This window comes from Tauraco erythrolophus, chromosome Z (assembly GCF_009769465.1).
Source record: "Tauraco erythrolophus isolate bTauEry1 chromosome Z, bTauEry1.pri, whole genome shotgun sequence".
NCBI lineage: Eukaryota > Metazoa > Chordata > Aves > Musophagiformes > Musophagidae > Tauraco > Tauraco erythrolophus.
In genome coordinates, this window is record NC_141496.1 from 71,263,472 (window position 1) to 71,283,316 (window position 19,845).

Here is a 19,845-nt window from a genome sequence, read left to right on the forward strand (position 1 = left end):
TTTTCGTCATCTTTAACTGACTCACGTAGTGGCAAAGATTTCTCAGGAATCAAAGTTAATACCTCCCCTTGTTCCGCAGCCCGCTCGGCCTCATGATCAGCTAATTTGTTCCCCATTTCCTTGTCAGTGTTACCTTGCATCTGCAATGCGTAATTGCTACTGCCGATGGAAGTTGTACAGCTTCTAGAAGTCATATTATTCCCAGTTTTCTTATTAAAAGAAGAACATACGTACCTTCGCCTTGAATGGTAAGGAGTCCTCGTTCCTTCCCAATTGCTCCATGGGCGTGAACTACACCAAAGGTGTGTTTTGAGTCTGTCCATACGGTTACTCGCAATTCCTTGGCGAGCTCTAACACCCTTACCAAGGCAACTATTTCAGCTCATGCAGATGTACCCGTACGGAGTGATTTTGCTTCTCCCACTCCATCTTTGGTGGTTACAGCATATCTGGCCATTCCAATTCCATTTCTTACAAAACGGCTCCCATCGGTGTACCAGGTACGGTCCGCTTCCTCTAAAGGTTCCTCTTTAAGATCCGGTCTGCTCGCACACACAGTCTCAATGGTCTCCATGCAATCATGCACAACAGTCTCCAGTTCTTGTTTTTCGCTTAGAAAGGAAGCAGATTGGTGATAGTAGATACAACAATCTCTACATCATCTTGTTTTGTCATATTTTAGGAATCTCAGGGGGGAAAGCCAGTGTCCTCCTTTTTGTTCTAAAACAGAGGTTACAGCATGAGAAGTGTGCATGATTATCTTTTGTCCCAGAGTGAATTTTCGTGCTTCTTGGATGGTTAGAGTAACAGCAGCCACTACCCGAAGGCATCCTGGCCATCCTTTGCTTACTCCATCCAATGGCTTGGAGCAGTATGCCACAGCTCATTATAAGGACCCAGTTTTTGAGCCAAAATTCCTAAAGCCACCCCTTGTCTCATAGGAGAACAGGTTTTGTTACATCAGGCAGACCCAAAGCTGGTGCCCTCATCAGTTCCAGTTTCAGTTCTTGGAACGCCCTTTTGGCCTCGCCAGTCCAAGTTATTTGTGTCTGACCATTTTTCAGTAGTTCATATAGAGGTTTAACTAAAAGTCCATAATTATAAATCCATAAACAACACCAATCTGCCATTCCCAAAAAAGTTCAAAAGTCTTTCACTGTGGTCCGCAGGACTCCAGAGTCCTGCAAATGGCTTCTTTCCAGTCTCGAGTTCATCAGCTAAGGTATTTACCAGTCATTTGTGTCCTTGGTTGGGTATCTTTTTCAAGGAAATTGCACTTAGTCTATCCAGTCCTGAGCCACCAGCAGTCTCATGTCTCGGATGGTGTTTAGCAGGTGCTCTCTTTTAGTCCTGACAGAACATATGTTGTTACCATTTCCACACACACAAAAAATACGATAATTAACATTTCTTCCTTTAAAATTAAAAAAAATAAGTAGTGGTGTAGTTCTTCTTTTGAGGAAATTCATGTACTACAGACTTTGGATGTGTCCTTTAAAGATCTATCAAGCAGTTCCTGTAGTGTTTTTTTCTCCCCCCAGTGTTTCTGTGAATAATCTTATGATGATGCCGGTAAAAGACACTCGGGATGTCTCTGTCTGTAGAAAATCTTGTCTCTTGTAAGTCCCAGCAGCATGGGGGGAGCATCCTCCTAAAGCGACTGGCCTCTTACAAGAGGGACGCCAGACTGCTCCAGTCGCTCACGTCCACTGGCAAAGAGGTGGTGTCGAGGTCACACAACTGCTACACGTTGACGGAGTTGGAGAGGTAATCGTTGGTTCCTTTGTCCCAGGAATGCTGCAGGAAAGAAGTGGCCATGAGGGTCTCGTCAAAGTCCGGTTTGTTCTGGCTGGCTTCAGCGAGGAGCTGCTCCTGCCCCTGGGCACAGTCGATGTGCCCGCGTGCTGCCAAGTCCACGTCGTGCAATATGGGGCTCGTTGGAGTCGTGAGCTCCAGCTCCCCAAAAGCGGAGGTGTCTCCGTTCAAGTCAGCGTTGAAGACGGCTTCCCAGTCAAAGTCCCCTTTGAGTCACCCCAGCTGGGTCTGCTCTTCCTGGGTCAGGAAGGCAGAGTCGGAAAGCCGAGAGGCCTTGGCCGTTCGCTGGGGTGAGGGCTGCTTGCGCTTTTGCCCTGCTTTGGCATCTGCTGGATTCCAGTTCAGGTTGCCAGTGCCTTCTTCAAACCCTTTCAGCAGCTGCTGCAACTCCCTGCTGACGCTGAGGATGTTCCCGGAGATGCAAGGCAAAGTGGGCGGGCTGGCGACGCAGCGTGCCTCTTGCTGCGGTGTTTTGGGTAAGGCCGGGTGGATCTGCGCTGGGGGTGTCCTCTGCTTTTTGAAGGCACTGTTCTTGAGCCGGTGGGCGTGCTGGGGGTCGAGCTTCCAAAACCCGCCTCTCCCCGGCTCGCCCTTCTCCCGAGGCACCTTGATGAAGCACTTGTTGAAGGAGAGGTTGTGCCAGATGGAGTTCTAGACCCAAAAGAGAAAAAAACCCCAAGGTTGAACGCTTGTCTGCTGGCGCAGCACCTGCCTGCCTGGGGAGCTGGGGGTGGGGAAGAAAAAGAGGAGTTTGTGCTCCCATGGAGCTGTTCTGAAACTCTGAATGTGCCTGGAGTGATGCGAATAATGAGAAAGGAAAGTCAGTTGCTGGGTAAAGAAGCCAGTGTTGGACTGCCCATTAAGAGATTGGATATGGCAGAGGGTTGTTATTTTTAATGTTGCCTGGCTATCTTTCTGCTTCTTCATCCATAATGCATAGCGCTGAATAGGTAAAGCAAGGTTTGAATTCTTAGAGCTGTTGAAAAACAGGCACACACACCCCACACCCCCCCAGCCAAACCCCTGCTGTGGGCTGAAGGTCCTTGGATGTGTTGGCTCCTGTGCAAAGCACTGAGCTGCCCCAGGAGTATCTCCAACCCCGCAGCAGAGAATGAGAACACAGCCTGAGAAAGAAAAGGAGAAAAGAAACAAGAAAGGGAGAAGAACAAAGAAAAAAGAAAAAGGAAGACCAAAGAAGACCAATGAAGAAAGAAAAAAAAAAAAAAGAGGAAAAAAAAAAAGAAAAAAAGGAAAGAAAAAAGAAAGACGGAAAAATGAAGGAACCAAAAACGAAAGAACAAAAAATGAAATTACGAGAGACAGACAAAAAAGGCTGAGAGAAAAAAGGCCAAGAGAAAAAAGACAGAGTTCTTTCCTCCGCTGCCCTCGAGGACGGGGCATTTCTGCATACCCAAGCTCTTTCCTGTTTCTGCCCTTCTCCACCGCCTGCCGGTGCCACTCTCCTCCCCGTGGGATCTGGCATCCCTGCAGGACCTGGCCTCGTGGTGATAGGGGGATCGGTATAGGAGTAGGCATAAGACCATATAAAACTATATAAGCTGTTATTTCTATGGATAGGTATAAGAATAGGCATAAGACTACATAAGACTCTGAAATACACAGCTCTGTGAAATAGCTCTGTGAAATGTTAGAAGTTATCAAACACTAATCCCTGCTTTGAAATACTATCTACCCAAAGAGAAGGCCAGTAAGAGAGACAAAATAAATGCTGGCAAGGTTGTAACTTGTGACCCGCAGGGAGAAAGGAAAGACAAAGAGGAGAGATAAGGACTAACAAGAACTAACATTTGTCTTCAAACAATAACAAGTAGGAGACAACCAGGTGTCCACTCAAGGCCAAGCCAGGCTGGGAACCTGTTTGGCTCTGCAAGCTCAGCCAAAACAGGAATTCTAGGGAAGAAGTGAAAAATACACAGCGAGGAAGACCTACAGCCTTCATCCTGAAGACCCCTGCCCACGACCAACAGGAGGCGTGTCGAGGAGGAGCCTGAGGCGGATCCTGAGGCGGGGACTATGGAAATTATTTCCTGGGAGAGACTACCCTTTTGGAGAGGGGGTTATGAGTGTGTTTGTATAAACACAAGAAAAACTGCTACGGCGGGTGTGCACGTCTGTGGTGGAGCGATCCCCCGAGCACCCAGTGCTGCCATAAACATACCTACTTTGCAACTTTCCCAGTTGTGGAGTTTGTTTCTGCACGTCAGTGGGAGGGATGGAAGCTGTGGAAAGCCCTCCCCAGCCCTGAGGGGAGAGGGGACAAGGCCAGAGGGCTCCACACCTCCTACCTGCCAGCTGGGATCGGCACGTCGGAAGTAGCAGAAGTTGTCGGTGATCCACTCGTAGATGGCGGAGAGGGGGATCTGGGGCTTCTTCCTGGCTTCCATCGCCATGCGGATGAGGGTGGCGTAGGAGTAGGGCGGCTTGACGGACGGGTCGCTCTTGTAGTCCACGTCCCAGATGAGCTGAGGGTGCGTGGCGGTGGCGTGGTGCGCTGGCCTCAAGCTGCAGGTGGAGATGGGCTGGCAGGGAGCGAGCGGCACAGCCATGCGTGCCAGGTCGGTGGCCAGGGTCGAGCATGGGGCAGCAAAGCTGGGCATCTCTTGCCAGTGCTGGGGGTCCGGGGCGCCAGGGCAGCAGGAGGGCTTGCCCATGAGGGTGTGTTTGATGGAGAAGTCCGGCAGCCAGCCGAGGCTGGGGAAGCTCTCGTCCGGGTCAGCCAAGACCTTCCGGCCGCTGTCGCTTGGCGGCCGCCAGTTCAGCCACCTCTTAGCCATCCATGCCTTGGCGCGTCAGCGGCTCTTGTGTTCCCGGGGTGCACGGGAAGGGGAGGGAGGGCACGGGGCAGATCCTGCAATAACTACAGGGAGAGCAACGGCTGAGGCTCCCCGAGGCGCAGCCGCTCTCCGGCACCCGGGGGGGCTGGGGCTGGCTGCTCCCGGGGCCACCGGGCGAGCCCCATCCCCGGGCTGCTGCGCATCGGAGCTGCCACCCCTCCCCTGGGCTGCCTTAGCAGCCCTGAACCGCGGGGAAATTCCCTCCGACCCCCACGTCCCGCTGGCACCCACAGCCCGGGGGGCTGGCGCTGCCCAGCAAACCTTCCGCTGAAGAACGAAATGGAAAGAAACACCAAAAACCCACCCTCGGCCAGCCCGAACCGAGCCCTGCCGCCCCACAGAGCCAGGAGGTTTCTCCCATCCGCCGGGAGCAGCACAAAGTCTCCCCATCTCCAGCACCTGGCCGGAAGCGCTGCCCAGTTCCCCCCCGTTCTGCTCCCCCCTGCCCTCGCTTTCCTGCTCTTCCTGCTCCCCCCTGCCCCCGGCACCCCTCACCCCCGGGGCGGGGGGCGCGGACACCCCCGCGCACACCGTCCCTCCCAGCGAGCCGGGAGCTTCCGGCTGCAGCTCCTGCCGGGCTGGGATGCGGCGGCCGGTTTCTCCGCGGGGCCGGGACCCCGCGAGCTCGCGGCTCCGGGGCAGGAGAGCGCCCTCCGGGGGGGCCGGGGCCGAGGGGCCGCGCACCGGCTGCGCTGGGCGGCCGGACCGGCAGTTGCCCCGTTCGAACGACGCGGGGCGGCGGGAGCGCGGGGGCCGCTCCGAACGGCTTCCCGCGAGCCACGGCGAAGCTCCGCCCCGCCCGCAGCTCCCGGCCCTGCCATTGGCCCGTGGGGAGCGGGAGCGCCCCGGCCGCGTCGGGCTGAGACTCGGCCCGTGGGAACGGGATGGGACGGGCGGGGCGCTGGGACCAGGGATGCTGGGGGACCCCACCGGCCCCACAGCCGGGGCCAAATCCAGCCCAGCAGGACTGTCCCAGGGCCTGGGGGCGCAGGATCACCCCGGGCACCCCTCCAGCCCCGTACCTCCTCCTGCCCAGAGTATGACCCTGGGGGTCCCAGCCGTGACCCCCAGGGGCCCCATGTCCCCCTCAGGAGCTGCCAGCACCACCACGGCTGTGGGGTGGCCCTGCAGGAGTAGGGCAGAGCTGTCCCCCTCCCCACCGTGCTGCCTGCTCAGGGTCCAGGCCAGCCCCTGTCCCAGCTGGGGCCATCCTGCTGCCATCCCGCTGCACAGGGACAGCCTTGAACAGGTCACCATTTGCCCCCGCCCAACCGCCCTCCACCGGGGAAGCCCCCAGCCCCACACTGACACCATCACCCCAATCCTCTCCCCTGAAAGCAGCTCTCCCTCTCCCCAAGCCCCCACAGCCCTCAGCCCAGCCAGATTCAGTGATACCCCAGGCACAGGTGGAGATCAGAGGGCACCCACCCCACACAGCCCCCTTTGCTGCGCAGTCACAGACCAGGGACACAGGTTTGTTCTCCCTCCTGAAGTGCTTATTAACCGGGAACGTAGAAACACAAACCAAACAAGACACCAGGTACAGCCCGACAGCAGCAGCTCCCACCCAGGAACCACTTCCCACCCTGCCCAGCTCACAGCGCTTTCACAGGGCTGCTGGTTTGAAGGCGAGTGCTCAGCCCCACACCACTGCACACCCATGGGTGCCACAGCCCAACCCCTGCTCAGGGTGGGGGGTCCAGGGTGGGGGTGGAGCCCCTCCTGCCCCCTGAAGTTAACCACAGCTGGCTTGGAGGAAGATAAGAAACTACTGTAAGATGGGGGCAAAAGACCCAACAACAACCACCACCAAATGGCAAATGACAACAAAACCCCCAATAAACCCAGGCAGTTGGTGACTATTACAACAAGGGGCACCCACAGGGTGCCCACCCCCAGGCACCTGCCCCCTCTCTGCCCCTGCCAGCAGAGAAGGACCAGGGCTGGGGTCCTGTAGCACCTGCCAGCCGCAAAGGAGGTTCAAGTGCTTTGCTGCAGCAGTTCTGCCATTAAGCCCCACCGGGGGCTCGCAGCCCTGCTGGCCCCCCCGGGCTCGCAGCTGTGCTGGGGGGGCTCGCAGCCCCAGAGAGGGTCTGCCCAGCAAGATGGCTCCCCAGGGCTCAGCAGGGGAAGTGCTGCAGGCCAGTGGCTTTCCCAGGGCTGGCGCAACCTCCCCTGGCCCAGGGGGCAAAGGGAAGGGGCTGGAGCAGTGGCCTGGGGGGCTGCCCCACACCCCCTGAGCCCCAGTCCCAGCAGGAGAGAGGAGAACTGGGGGTAGCAGCTGGCACCCACCACAGTTCTGCCCTTCCCACCTCTCCACCGCAGAAGAAGGTTGAACCTGGCAGTGAAGCAGTCCCAGGCACACCCTCCCCTTCTCCCACCCTGTCCCCCACCTTGCTACAGCCCCCAGCCACCATTTGGGGTCAAAACCGTAAAGCCTTGGGGGTAAACCCACAACCATCGCCCCCCACCCTGCTGCCGAGGTCAGCGATGCCATGCAGGGCACCCAGCAGAGGAGGGCTAGGGCGGCCAGGTTTTGGGCTGGGAGATGTTGCCTGATGGTAGCCTCGGGAGGGGGGATGGGGGCGCTGCAGGGGTCCCCCGGAGCCATCAGAAGTCCTTGAGGTGGCTGCAGAGCTCTATCTTGCTGTGCTCGCCCACCCAGGTGCGGCTCTTCAGGCAGAACTTGCGCGGGTCCTCCCTGAAGTCCTCGTGGTGCATGGGACAATAGTCCTGGGGCTCGCAGTGTTCTGGGCACCCACGGCCCCATCAGCACCCGCAGTGCAGCCCCCAGCCCTCCACCCACCCATGGGCAAAGCCAGCAACTCCAGGACCCCACAGCATGGTCCCCTGCCCCTCGAGGTACCATCCTCATGGAGGATGCTCAGAGCCAGACCCCTCCTCGCCCCCCGCGGGCACAGTTTGGGGAGGGAAGAGGGTGTTTTCCCCCCCATTCCCAGCCCTTGCTCTCCTGCCAGGGACCCCCTCCCAGACAGGGGCCAAAGAGGGGGGCTCACCTAGTACTGAGGGAAGAACTCCCGATACCCTCCCCCCTCTTCAAGACGTAGAGCTCGGGGCAGTGGATGCGGGGGTGCTCGTTACAGGCTCCGTCCTTCTCCCCGACGAACCCCCCCTGAAAGCACAGCCATGAACATTTACCACAGTAGGACACCTTAGTGGCTTGGCAGGACTTCAGACTAATTCCTGCATTGGTTCTGGTAAAGTCAGTGCTGTGGCCATTTTAGACAGGAAACAAAATATTTCAGTGATTTAACAAAAGACAGAAAACCTAAAAGCTCAGAGTGATCTAGGTATGAATATCAAATAAAAGTGATCTAATTCTACCTTTTTTGCTGGCTTTTCTCTTCATATTGTAATGACTTGTATCTGTTTTTTTTTTTAATGAGATTGCAGATATTTTGTTCTTCTGATTTCTGCATTTTAGTTCAATATTTCTCAATGCAGACGCAACACCTGATGAATTTTACGTCTCCACAATGCTGTTCATCAGGAGTTGTTGGATTTTGGCATTCTTTCCCTCTCTTTAACCCTATGGCATCCTGACCTAATTATATTTCTATTATGTGGGAAACAATCTTCGCAGATGCCTGTAGAAAGAAACGTATAAAAGAACTTTTTGAATTGAAAAATGTACAACCAAATCAAAGTGAAATTCAGCTTCAGCTCCTGATTTCACTGTTTCATGTAGTATAGTTTGTTAATACAAACCGTATCACAGGCAGCTCAGTCAATTGCCTACGTCATCATTCTTTGCCTCAGTCTTCACTGGCACCAGCTCCAGCTGCACAGTCCAAGTCACAGAAGGCAAAGGCAGGGACTGGGAGAATGAAGAACCACCCACTGTAGGAGAAGATCAGGTTTGAGACCATCTAAAGAACCTGAAGGTGGACAAGTCCATGGGACCTGATGAGATGCATCCACGGGTCCTGAGGGAACTGGCAGATGAAGTTGCTAAGCCACTATCCAACATATTTGAGAAGTTATGGCAATCTGGTGAAGTTCCCAATGACTGGGAAAGGGGAAACACAGCCCCCATCTTTAAAATGGAAAAAAAGGAAGACCAGGGAACTACAGGCCAGTCAGTCTCACCTCTGTGCCCGGCAAGATCATGGAGCAGATCCTCCTGGCGACTGTGCTAAGGCACATAGAAAATAAGGAGGTGATTGGTGACAGCCAACATGGCTTCACTAAGAGCAAATCCTGCCTGACTAATTTGGTGGCCTTCTATGATGAGGTTACAGCATTGATGGATAGGGGAAGAGCAACTGACATCGTCTACCTGGACTTGTGCAAAGCATTTGATACTGTCCCACATGACATAGAATCACAGAATCACAGAATGGTTTAGGTTGGAAGGGACCTTAAAGATCATCCAGTTCCAGCCCCCCTGCCATGGGCAGGGACACCTTCCACTACACCAGGTTGCCCAAAGCCCCATCCAACCTGGCCTGGAACACTGCCAGGGATGGGGCAGCCACAGCTTCTCTGGGCAACCTGTGCCAGGTGCCTCACCACTCTCAGAGGGAAGAATTTCTTCCTTATATCTCATCGAAATCTCCCCTCTTTCAGTTTAAAGCCATTGCCCCTTGTCCTGTCACTACATGCCCCTGTCAAAAGCTCCTCTCCAGCTTTCCTGTAGCCCCTTCAGGTACTGGAAGACTGCTAGAAGATCACCCCGGAGCCTTCTCTTCTCCAGGCTAGGAACAGATATTTATGGCAGCATGCAGAGTGGCAACACCAACCCCCTAAAGATCAGTAATAAAGAAATCAAAGAGGACATACAAGCCCTCTGGGCTTTAAGGGGTCATCTCACAGCCAGCTGATACAAACGAGGAGGCATCAAGACACTGCAGAAGAAAAGGCACCTGCGTACAAGTGCTTGCAGTGACAGCAAAAGGGGAGACAGACAGCCCAACAGCTGGAAACATCTGTGGGGGTTTTAACTGCAAAGTAGTAAAGCAGGGATTATTCTGGGACATTCTCTCCAGCTACAGTGGCTGGAAGCCCAAGTTAACTTCGTTCCTGCTTTATTTCGTTAAGATCATTAAAAGAGAGCGTCTCCTTGGACCTCAGGCTTTAGGAGCAGATCAGTGGATGGATGTCTTGGGGCATGTCCCTCTAGAGATCACCACTGGGACCATTCCTTGAAGAGGAGGAATTCCCGACATTGGGGAGGACGGAGATGATCATCGAAGACCATCTTGGACGTAGGACATATCACTCAAAGGTCGTGCTTCCAAGCCATACAGCTGACAAAACGGCTGGGAAGGGGAGATAGCTCCAAACCCAGGTGGGCAGCAACCCACCGGTGATGGTTTCAAGGACCTCTGCCAAGAGAAGCGCACGGTACCTGCAGCCCACAGTCGATATCCGTGGTGTCAAGGAGGCAGTTGATGAGCGAAGCCTCCCCGCTCAGCAGGACCTCGTAGGTCGGGCCTCCCTCCACCCCGCACAGCGCAACGCCGCGGGCGACGACGTTTGTGTGGCCGAAGAAGGTGAGAACAACCCGCTGGCTCTCGCCCGGCTGCAGCACACCGTAGAGCGGCAGGATATCGAAAACCTGGAGGTAGAGGAGGAGGGACCGAGATGTCGAGTGTCAACGTCGATGCAGAAGAAGAGTCATGGCTTGGAGCCAAGGACAGAAACAGCCCGAGAGGCCTCTTCCTCAAACACAGGCAAAATCATCCTAATCTCCTCCTGCATCCAGTACACTTTCCAGTAGAGGAACCATGGAAAAAGTCTTCTCCCATACTCACTAATTAATGCGTTAATTAATACACTACACTAAAGTATTTTGGGAGGTCTCCTGGCAGCAAGAAATTCTCCCCGCTGCAGAACTTGCCTTTGAAACCACCTTTTACAGCCTTTAGAAAAAGCCAAGACTCGGAGGGGAGAGCCCTCGGAGCCGGGGGAAGGGCTCCAGCCCAGCTCATCCGATTCCCGACGCTTTTCCTTCTCTCCCTGGTTTGCATGCTGCTCTCTCTCCAGATGCTGCAGCAAAACCCCCTCCCAGAAACTTCCATTTGATTAATAACAAGATGAAGAACGGTCTCCTAAGTGCTGCACAGGAAACGTCCTTGATAAGCCCTACGAGGTCCTGCGTGGCCTCAACAACGACCAGCTGGTTCAGCAGTGCTGTGCGACGTGCTCGGAGGGGTGTGAGGCCACTGCGAGCAGCACCGAGGGCCACCAGTGGGAGTGGGGGCTACGTAACTGCTTGCCACACTGGAAAGGCAGAAGCAAGACAGATTCCCACTTACCTGCTCCACTCCCAAGGTGAGGAGCAATGTCTCCAAGACCTGAGTCCACTCTTTGATCCCCTCTGGGCTATGAGTCTTCGCAGGACTGTCCAACTCTGTAGTACTGTCCAGCTCCGCAGCACTGGATGGCAGCAGCTGGAAAACAAGCACCATGGGCTGCAGGGAGCAGCTGGCTGGTCTGGGTGAGACCACTTTGCTGCAGGCTCCACCATCTCATCAAGCCAGGAGCAGCTGAGATGGGACCCGAGTGCAAATCAAATAGGGGTACAGAATCATGGAATGGTTTGGGTTGGAAGAGACCTCAAAGACCATCTAGTTCCAACCCTCCTGCCATGGGCAGGGACACCTTTCACTACATCAGGCATGTCCATGCCATCATCTGAGTGTGGATCCAGATGAGACATAGGCTCCATCTGCACCCCCTACGCGCAAGCTTGCATGAAGAAGCTGGGTGTGCCCAGCGCTCAGTCCTGGCAGAGACCTCGAGGGCATTTTGCGCTCTCGTGCCAGCCCAGCTTTGCTCACTCCTGCCGAAGGAACACGCTGAGAACCCCATGCCTGGCTGTGTTACATTTTCTGTGACAAATACAGGAACGCAGCTGCAAGCGAGACGTACAAAACCAGGAAAATAAGGACCCAGAAAGCCGTCAGCACGACTATCCTGTTTCAGATGGTTCTTGGGCTTCATCTCAGCAGTGCTGGAGACCTGAGCATCAACACCAGGGTGTTCTTCTCTAGCAGCACCTCCTGAAGAAGGTAGCTGAGACGTCTTTCTGTCTTGCAGCAGCTGAGAGCTGGTGTTTAACCTCAGAGGTGCCATCTTTCAAAAGGAACCTCATTTCTGGGCTGCTGACCCCTATTTATACACGAGGGCTTTGTCGTTGCTCGTGGTTCAAGAACACCTGCTTCTTCACTAACGTGAGGAAGACCTTTGTGCTGTAGCCTTGACTTCAGTAGAATCTGGAAGAATATCTACAGCACATCCTTAGACCTAATCAGGGACCACATCTCCCCAGTGGATAAAGCACTGGAGAGGGAAGAGTTTTCTCACATTGCAATGCTCTTTTGTCGTCTCCACGTTTCCAAACCTAGCAAAGCTTTGCCAAGCGTGTGTTCCCAAAGATGCCCATCTACATCTTTCCCAGGCATATGGTCTCCCATCTCCCCAGGGAGGATATTACCTTGATACAGTGACATAAGCAGAAGATGAAACCAGAAGTACCCTTTGAAGCAATTCTGGATCCTACTTAGCCAGGTCCATGTGGTATTTCACTGGTTGCTTTGTGCATATGTGGCAACAAAATAGGAAATAAAGGTGATTTCATGCTCCTATCCAAAAATACTCAGCCACGAGGGAGGCAACGCGGGCAGCAGGTGTACAAGAAAATCTGCCTTTGCCTCCACGGAGTCCTCTGCATCCCCTGGCTCTTGGGCAGGACCCTCCACTGCTCCCATAGCTTGGGCTGGCTCCTCGGCGCTCCCATCCCTGGAGCTGCTCTCTGTAGATGCCGAGAGCTCTGGCTGGGCTTCCTCCTCCTTCGGTGGTCGAGATTTGATGAACAATTTAGGCGCTGGAGGACTGAACCTGGAAAATAACATAACTTTGTCAAGGACCCGCAGTGGGAAGGAGGGAAGCCTACAGGACGTGGTGTCTGGGCAGGATGCGGCCCCTGGGCGGGCACTGGTGATGTGAGCTCTGTGGTGGGTCTGATCCAGCAGCTCTGACACCAGGATGGAGGAGGTCAATGCTCAAGGCTGCCCAGGGATGACCTTCCTCGCTGCTGGTATGGCAGCAGTGCCGGCAACTGGCAACTGGCTACAAGAAGAAATGGCAGAGGACAGAGGTGAAGGCCTTGTGGGGAGGTAAAAAGCACAGCAGGAAAGGGAAAAAGAGATAAAAACTGTGCAAAAAGGTCAGACTGAGTTGCAAAGGGGCTGATCCAAAGAGCAACAAGCTGGTACAGACTCACCAGCACCCCCCTGAAAGCACCCACTGTCGCAGACTGTGCCTTCCCCACCCCGAGGGCCAAAGTGAGAAATTTTGCAGCTCTGCTTGATATTTATCCTGAACATTTCCCCGACCATCACCTGCAGCCGTAGGTCAGTACCAGCAAGCGGCGATGCTGATGGCTTTCTCATGCCATCAGGCACGAGCCTCTGCGCCCTGACCCCGACAGAGCCCGGCACTGCGCCGAGGCACCCACGGAGCCCATCACGGGACATCCTCACGCACACAACACCACGGAAAGACACACTGAACACTTGACAGCCTGGAGAGGTGGGCCTGTGTGAACATCATGGGGTTCAACCAGGCCAAGTGCAAGGTCCTGCAAGTGGGTCGGGGCAATCCCAAGCACAGGTACAGGCTGGGAGGAGAATGGATCGAGAGCAGCACAGAGGAGAAGGACTTGGGGGCGTTGGCTGAGGAGAAGCTCAACATGAGCCAGCACTGTGCACTGGGAGAATCCCAAACACAGCTGAAGAGCTGGGTACTGCCCTTAGAGAAAGGAGGACAAACCAATCTGTGGAAGAAACCTTTAAGGTAAGAAAGATGATGAAACATTTGAATTTGGCTCCATATCCACTATCTCACACCGGATGATTCTGGAGATCCATTCCAACGCTGCAGAAAACATCTTGGTGCAAAGGCTTAACTCAGCTTTGAGCTACCAAAGGTCCAAGGGGTGAGGAAAGACTATTCTCAGTCTGTCTCTAACCACGCAGGCCCAGACAAGGAGTAACCACGAGAGATTTATGGCTCGGTGCGGAGAAGGGATTTGGAGAAGTACTGAGACGACTCAATATGAGTTAGCTGCAGGAAGTCTCGTTTATTGCGCAGTTCTTATTGCTTATATAGACAGTATTTGCCAATAATCCTGAGACCACACCTTTTCTACACCATTATTGGATGATACATATGCTTGTCATATTTAACAGCTTATTTCAAACAGGTACCCGCCTAGCGAAGCTCTGCTCTAAGCAAACACTACTCCCTTATCATACTGCATAGTTTTCTTATCCTTAACTTCAAGGGCATTCTGCCCTTGAGGCCTAACTTTAGAGCTCCAGTCTCTATTTACACAGGATTTTCTTCGTGCAGTCTCTTCAAGGATCTGCACTCCAACAAATCCCCCTTTCTTTTCTTGCACGAAGAAAACCCTGTGCACGAGACCGTCAACCCCAGTTACTAGCGTGTTGTTTTGGTACAGCCTTGCAAAAGCAGTTTCTAGCATACTACTTCCCTTTCTGAGGGCTTTACTATTTCCGCTATATCCAAGATTCCGCTGAGCAGGAGGGTGTCAGTCGGCAGGGTCATCGCAGAGAAGAGAGGCAGGCACGGCACCTTCCGGGCGTCCCCTGTTTATCCACACAGTGTGCTCTGCAGCCTCCTTCCGCTCCGCTCTGAGCCATCCCTTTTACACCCTCAGCAGAGTCTATGAAATAGGTACTGACACGGCGTTGCTGCACGCGTGGCCAGTGCGTGCGACAAGGCCGCCAGGTATGTGCTCTGCTGGCCAACAGCTGATTTTTTAAGTTGTAGCATATTTCTCCTAGCTTCCTTTTTCAAAGTTACATGCTCACAACTAAGTCTAGTTTGTAATTCTTTGTCATTAATTCGGTACCAGTTAATGCTTCTCCTTCCAGTAGCTCACTTCTGATTGGAAAAAACACACAAAGCATATATACAAGCAATATATACAAACAACTTTCACACACGTAATATACTAAATCATAAGAAACATAAAGACAGTTTACATATCAATATACAATCCTCTACCACAATTCTCCCCGAATGCTCTCCAAGCCATTGCAACTGTTTGTGGATGGACTCACTATGGTCACTTAGATTAAAACAACACATGCCTTCAAATTCTTCACAGCCGTGTCCTTAAGCCAGAAGCAAAAATCAATAGTAGCATGATTTTGTAAAATAGCGTGCCTAAGACTATTTTGGTCTAGTAGTAGCCGTTCCAAAATTTGAGCGGTGACACCTGCTTGTCCTTTTGACCAGCAGGCCAGATCCTCAATTTGCTTCAATGCCTGGGCTGCCGCCACTCCAGGCGCAACCATAGATGCAAAGACTCGCGCTGCCACAGACCACAGTCACACCCCATCGCCGCAGCCAGACGCAGGACCTGCACCTGCCCCTGCTCGGCGCAATCGGCGCGGCACGTTCAGCCATCGCCTACAACTAGGGGCCAATACTGCCAGCCGGCCAAGACAGCAAGGCCCTCTACAAGCACTCGCCGGGATATCCCGCTAAGCGCTGTCACCGCAAATCAGAAAAAATACTGGGGGTAACTCCTTGGCAGCATCGCCATTCCACAACAGCAAAATTTGCTGGCCTCGATCAAATGACGACCGGGCACCATAAGTGCCGAGGCTAATTTTCTGATTAGACTGTAATCCAATTTTTCCCAGGCTTGATCCACAATATCCGTCTACCCTAAACACAAAACTTTTGTATTGATCATTAGTTGAGGACACGTCTGTTCAGCTGCTACCTTTGAAGACGTTATAGGGAAAATGCCATCCCAAGATTTGAGCAGCTTGGCTTCGGAGGCTTGCTATGCTGGCGTACTTGTCGCTAAAAACGACACATGTTTGTGTAACGTGGTTGTTGCTGGCACTACCTACAAATTTTATCCTAATAAATTTAACTCTTGTGGGGAAATATATGGAAGACTGCCCCCCTTTTTTTTTTTTTTTTTTTTTTAATTACAATTACCCTTAGGAGTACAAACAATCCTAAATTTGTGGTGGATGATCGTCCCAGCAATAGTGCACATAATCCTCGTGATATAAGACCAAAGACACCAGTAGGAATTAAATGCACCAACGTGTCAGTGATTACTGTTGACCAAAACATTTAGCTGCCAATATCTCTGCTTCATAGTGTTTCGAGCCCACATTGTGACACGCCTTTACTAAATCTGCAATCGTTTTTGCCCGATTTCCGATAAGATCAAGAGCTTGTTGGCAGTCTGTGTTAGCATTTTCAATGGCTAACTGGAATACCAACACATCTGCAGTAGCCGGATTTTCTGTTTATCTCTGAACTGCCATTTGTAGCTGATCAAAGAAATGCTCATAAGGTTCCTGTGCTCCCTGCCGAATGGAAGCAGAGGAAGCCTCCCCTGTCCCCAAAATCAGGGACACGTCTTAATGCTCTCTTAGTCAGTTCAGTCAGTTGTTGGAAAGCTACAACTGACTGTGCCTGATTTTGACATGAGTGACATTTTATTCATCCCAAAATATTTAGCTCTCGATTTAAGAGATTTAACACCTATAACACTTTAGCTATTGTTTCATTGGGAGATTTCCCCATCATTCCTGTTTTAAAAGCATATTCTCCAAAGTACCATGTGCGTATTCTATGATCAGTTGCCCAGTAGGATTGTAAGGAATACCAATAACATGCTCAATATCTTATGATGACAAAAATACATATGTCTGATACAAAGTGTATGCCAAAATTCCTGCGAGCGTAAACCACGAGGATTAACACCATTCACTGGTGGCACGATCGTATTTTGACAGGTACTACACAATTGTACAATTGAGCGGGCTTGTTCTCTTGTTATACCAAATTGTCACCTAATAGCATCAGCATTCTGATGGTAGAAGTCATGCAAGATGTTTGCCTGCACGAGCGAGTTTGGTACCAGAGCTGCACTCGTGAGAGGCTCAGCTCGCCCGTTCCCTTCTGCTATAGGCCCTGGCAGCGCGGTGTGCGCTCGCAGATGTACCATGGAATATGCACGTTTACGGTTTTGCAACACTGATATTAACTGTTCAAATTGCTGGAACAGAAGAGGATTAGTTATTTCCCGCGATGCCGATCGAGACGATCCAAGTTACGATGCGCTCTCTCGGTACAACCTGGGCCACGGGCCTCAGCCGGGCGGGGGGGCGGGGCCAAGCGGCCGCTCGCCAGGCGCGGCCGACGGGTGGGGGGCAGCAGCGGCGGGGGGGGGGGGGGCGGGTCAGCCGTCCCTCGCCTCAGCCGGGCGGGGGGAGCAGGGTGGCGATGACGACCCAGCAGCCCTGTGCCGGCCCCCCCTTGTTGTTGCTGTTGTTATTGCTGCAGCTACGGCCGCTCGCGCTCCGTAACCGCCGCCGACCCCTCCCGCCGAGGGACCATCAGCCGCGAACGAACCGGCGCAGCGGGGCCCGCCGCGCGTCTCCGTCCCGTCCAGCCGCGACTCGCTCCGCGCACGGGCGGCAGCGCCGAAGCAAACGCCGCCCGCGGCCCCGGCCGGCAGCAGCAGCGGCGTTCCCGGGGCGCCGCCGGGCGCAGTGGGCGGCGCGGGGGTGCCGGTGTACCGACTTCGTTGGAAGAGGGGGAAAGAAAGAAGTCTGTCTTTCGTTCGGGGCCCTGGATCAAAAGATTCTATGATGACTTTTCCAGGCCAGCAGCATCCCCACAGGTGGCTGCACGCCAAAGTTTAACGTCTATAGTGTCCCAAGTCCTTGTCATGTATATATTTGAAGAGCTTGCCTCCGGTACATGGGCTGATACCCAAACCAGGAGTACCGGGAGTTTTATCAAGTCAGAACTGTTAATAGTGCTGGTTTCTCCAGCACTTTGTCAACACTTTAACTACAGACTTATGTTCTGTTAAAGCCATGCTTCCCATTGTTCCCAGTCGCTTACCTCCTCCTGTTGAGGCAGTTGTCGCTTTTTTTTTTTTTTTTTCAGTCGCTTACTTCTTCTTTCCTTTGGTTCCTAATTCTTCGTGTTTCCCGATAATATCTTTTGCATACCCCCCTGCAATCAGGGGGGGCCAATATCTTTTTCCAAGTTTTAATCCACGCTTCTCTAAGAAGCTTCCCAACAACGACAATGCAACGTCCCGTTCCATCGTCTTACCGCGATAGTGGATCCTACAGATCTTCCGGCTTTCCCCTATAGGCCGCCTGTATGCAGATCTGCACGGCTTTCCCCGATGGGCCGCGTGAATGTGGATCCTGCGGATCGTCGGCTTTCCCGTATAGGCCGCCTGAAGTAGATCCGCCCGGCTTTCCCCGATGGGCCGCCTGTAGGTCGCCGTCCCTTCCCCGCTAAAATAACACTCGTTCAAAACAAGTAATAATGTCCCGAGTGAAACGATAGTGAGTCCAGCTCATTTTTTTTTCCCGTCCCTGTTCGGGCGCCATAATGCGGAGAAGGGATTTGGAGAAGTACTGAGACGACTCAATATGAGTTAGCTGCAGGAAGTCTCGTTTATTGCGCAGTTCTTATTGCTTATATAGACAGTATTTGCCAATAATCCTGAGACCACACCTTTTCTACACCATTATTGGATGATACATATGCTTGTCATATTTAACAGCTTATTTCAAACAGGTACCCGCCTAGCGAAGCTCTGCTCTAAGCAAACACTACTCCCTTATCATACTGCATAGTTTTCTTATCCTTAACTTCAAGGGCATTCTGCCCTTGAGGCCTAACTTTAGAGCTCCAGTCTCTATTTACACAGGATTTTCTTCGTGCAGTCTCTTCAAGGATCTGCACTCCGACAGCTCGGCAGTGTCAGAGAAAGGGCATGAGTTGGGCATGTCCAACCACACAGCAACGGCTGGTCCGTGTTGCTTATGCCATCGCTCTGCTCGAGGCAGCAGTGACTAAAGAGCAAGGAGGAAAAAATGGGTTCAACAATTAGAAGAAAAAAAATCTACGCACGGAGAGTCTTGGCCAGGCAAAGAAACAATAATTTTCTCTCCTGGCCACGATAAATGTGTGCATCTGACTGACGCTGGGAGTCTCTGATGATGGGCTCTAGCAAGGTCAGGAGTATGGAGGGTTAAATTCTATTGCTCTCACCCTCATGAGACCTGATGTTTGATTCTCTCCATGTCAGACCGAGTTAGTTTCATCTGATAATTTAGATACCAACGGTGCTTAGCGTGGACCAGAAATACTATCTGACATGCTGCTGCCCTTCTGCCAGGCTCTTAATGAGCCATTTGAGGTGTTAATAGCTTGGAGACCATCTCCATTTCCAGCTCTGCCACGGAGGACCACATGCTGTCTGCTGAGGGACCCCGAGAGAGTACGTTACCGCTTAATTAACACGCAGAGCAGCAAAGGGAGCTGTTGTAACGCCCACAGCGCTGACGAGCCGGCAAAGGGGCCATGCCAAAGCCTTCGGAGCAGAGGCTGCTGTCTCCTGCCAGGTGCTCAGGGCCCTCAACTGCTGCCGACTCCACGGAGTTGGGCGATTCGGCATCGGCTGGAAGAACGAGCACCTGCAGGGTCGGGTCCAGCAAAGCCAATTTAAGTGGAGAGGGGGTAATTAAAAGCTGAAAACTGATTCAAGCATTCATATTTCTAAAAACCTAAATTCGTTTAAAAAAAAAGAGTAAAGATAAACAGGCAACCGGCCAACGAGTGGCCCCAGAGGAAATCAATTCCACCCCCAGACCCATCCTGGAGCCCCCAGACCTTGCCTAGAGACTCCCAGATCCCTCCTTGACTGATTCTGCACCGCCCAGGCCTATTCTAGAGCCCCCAGACCCCTCCTACAGCCCTGAGACCCATACTAGACACCCCCAGATCCCTCCCGACCCATTCTACAACATTACAGGCCTACCCCAGAGCTTCCAGAACCATCCTACAGCTGCCAGACCCATCCTAGAGACCCCTCCTAGAGCCCCCAGACCCCTCCTAGAGACCCCTAGATCCCCCCCAGACCCATACTACACACCCCCAGGCCAATCCTAGAGACCACTCTTAAAGTCCCCAGATGCATCCTAGAAACCCCCAGACCCCCCAGACTCTACACCCTTTCAGATCCCTCCTAGAGCTCCCAGACCCCTCCTAGAAATCGCAGACCTATTCTAGAGACCCCCAGATCCCCCCGCACCCATTCTACACACTCCCAGACCCA

At 53.0% G+C, this 19,845-nt stretch overlaps 2 pseudogenes; one reads left to right on the forward strand and one right to left on the reverse strand.

The window, feature by feature from the left end:
• LOC104380307 (eukaryotic translation initiation factor 2D-like) overlaps positions 1–19,845 on the forward strand; it is a 777,252-nt pseudogene that overhangs the window by 548,536 nt on the left and 208,871 nt on the right.
• On the reverse strand, positions 1,669–4,610 carry LOC147526466 (forkhead box protein J1-like; annotated as a pseudogene).